Genomic DNA, 2,572 nt, shown 5'->3' with positions numbered 1-2,572 from the left:
GCTGGGGGGAGGAGGGGGGGGGGCTGGAAGCTGTTTCATAATCCACAACAAGTGATTTAAAACAGATAGCTCTAATGTGATATAAGACGTCATAAAAACCTGAAAACAACGTGCAAAACAACCCCAGTGACTTTAACAATTTTCACAACAGTCCCCTTTTTATTGCAATTCATTAATTATTGAGCTTTTGTGGTGTCTCACGTAGTATTGTCTCACCCTTGCACAGGGTTAGACCGGCTGGCTTTACTCCCATTACTGAACAAGTCTTGGCTAAATAAGCTGAGGACTGGACTTTTATAGAGAAGCTATAGGATTCCTATATTTGGAGTTTAGTTGCTATTCTGTGTTGCAGCCGCAGCATCGCAGGAAATGTGTAAAAGAAACCAGCTGCCATGTTTGAGTCTCCTTCACGTGTCACGTTGGGCTTTTGAAGAGAGTGAGAGTTTTGATGTAGACTGGGGGGGAAAAACGAAGGGAATCAATCAATTCTTTCAAAAATTAAACAGATCTAATCAAGAGGTGCAGAATGAGAGGGTCAGCACCTCTGCGTCTTTAGCTCTTTGTACAGAGGTGTGACTTTTAATCATGACTGGATCAAATGAAACAAGGAGAAAAACTAATCCGTGAAGTCCCTGTTTGCTCGGGTTATGCAAAGTTCCTGATTAAATTAACTGGATAAACATCCCATGGGTTGGAAAGGTGAGCAGCTGTTTGTGCAGATCCATGATTGACATCCAGGACTTTCAGGCTTCTGTTTCAGGTTTCAGCTCAGTCACGTAGAGATCCACTTCAGGGTTCATCAATAGGAAAGTTTAAAGTGAAATAAAACATAAACGTGATTATTACGTAATGAGCTGTTTTGTACCCATCAATACTCCCGACATGCAGCTATTAARACCCTAAAATTATTCTTTTTAATGTAAGACGATGCTCCATCACAGGATACTCAGCTGTTAGAGKACCAGCAGGGGCTTCAACAGAACTGTTCTTCTAACGACTTTAGTTAAACTGCACTTGTTTTTGAATTGGATTTTAAAAAAATCCAAGCAAAAAAAAAAAAAGCCCTATTAAAAAATAAAAACAAGAAAACACAAAGTGTTCTTTTTAGTATGAATATGTAGTTTGTGTATTAATGTTGTCTGGTTGTTCTGTCTGATTCTGTCCAATGAGCAAAACTAAATTCCCTTTCTTTTTGTTGACATTCATGTTTGAAGTTCAAGAACATTTCGTGTCAACTGAGACTGAAGCAGACTGAAAATGAGAAGTACTATGGGCGATCCCAAAGGTTCATCAAAGAGGAAATGTTGGAAATAAATAATTTGGGAACAAATTAAGCTTTTCTTTTTTTTTCAGCTGCAAACTGCTCCAGTGCACGCTGCATGTCATGGTCTGGAGATGCTAACATCGTATCGTGTGCAGAAGTCGAGAACCAGAGCTCTCCAAGACTGCGCCTGGAGATGCTGTTGACCCAGTTGCGGACACAGCTCACGCTTAGGTTACAGAGACCGACTGGACCTTAAAAGGGATCCTGTGACCCCATACTTCTGCAGCACCCTCCACTGAGTACATCCACTGGAGAGCCAAACTCTCACGACTCTCTTGGCAACTTTACAAGGGTGAAAATCTGGTGCACAGTAATGGGGGTGTTGCTCCGGTCTATTATAGTGGAAAAAATGTCTGAGCCAAAAGTTCTTGATTTACTGGTCCGTCCAGTTCCAACACCTGGACTGAAACTTGTCTAATAGACAAAATGAAGTAAATGAATGAACTGATCCTGGTTCAGCAGAGGTGCTGGCCCAGTGGAAACTCTGGAGAGCCGGTGGTGTTAAATGAAAAGGTCAGAGGAGAGGGTCAGATAGGTTACCGCTGGTATTTAAACTCTGAGGTCTCTGTGCCAAACGTGATAAGTCCACATTAAATGGGAGCAAAGTTAAATCACGCTTGTGTTTCACGAGGAAATAAATCCAAGAATAGGAGAATTGTGGAGGTGGAAATATTCTGTTTATTGTCTCCTGTTCATCTCAGGTTCCTCTCCTGATCCTATGYGCTCGGGGGGCAGGACCCCTACGGTCCAAATTAAACTCACACCAATGCCACCTCTGACARGAAGCAGCACAGATCTGTCTGCAGATGGTAAATTAGGCTGCATGTGGCATGGCGGTAACAGAAACCACTCAGACACTCAGAACCTCACGTTAAAGTCAGCTGAGACGTAAAGAAACGTTAAAGCAAAAAAAGTACATTCGCAGAAATGTTTGTGCYTTTATGAGGAGAGTGACACTCAGCAGGAAAAGTTATTAGACTGATCACTTTCCCCGCTTTTGCCTTTGAAGCCGGCCACCGTCCAGATAATTTACTGATGTGCACACAGAGCCAAGAAGGCACGTGTCCCCGGCAGCCTGCGTGAGTCGAACATGTGGAGTGTGTTACGCAGGAAGCAGCCGCATCAGGTTGCTTTAAAACATCCTATACAATTTCAGCAGGTGGCACAGCCAACCGTGTGTGTGTGTGTGTGTGTGTGTGTGTGTGTGTGTGTGTGTGTGTGTGTGTGTGTGTGTGTGTGTGTGTGTGT

This window comes from Austrofundulus limnaeus, unplaced genomic scaffold, assembly GCF_001266775.1.
Source record: "Austrofundulus limnaeus strain Quisiro unplaced genomic scaffold, Austrofundulus_limnaeus-1.0 Scaffold14, whole genome shotgun sequence".
NCBI classification, from domain to species: domain Eukaryota; kingdom Metazoa; phylum Chordata; class Actinopteri; order Cyprinodontiformes; family Rivulidae; genus Austrofundulus; species Austrofundulus limnaeus.
The sequence above is the reverse complement of the archived record's forward strand: the minus strand, read 5'-3'. Positions refer to the sequence as shown.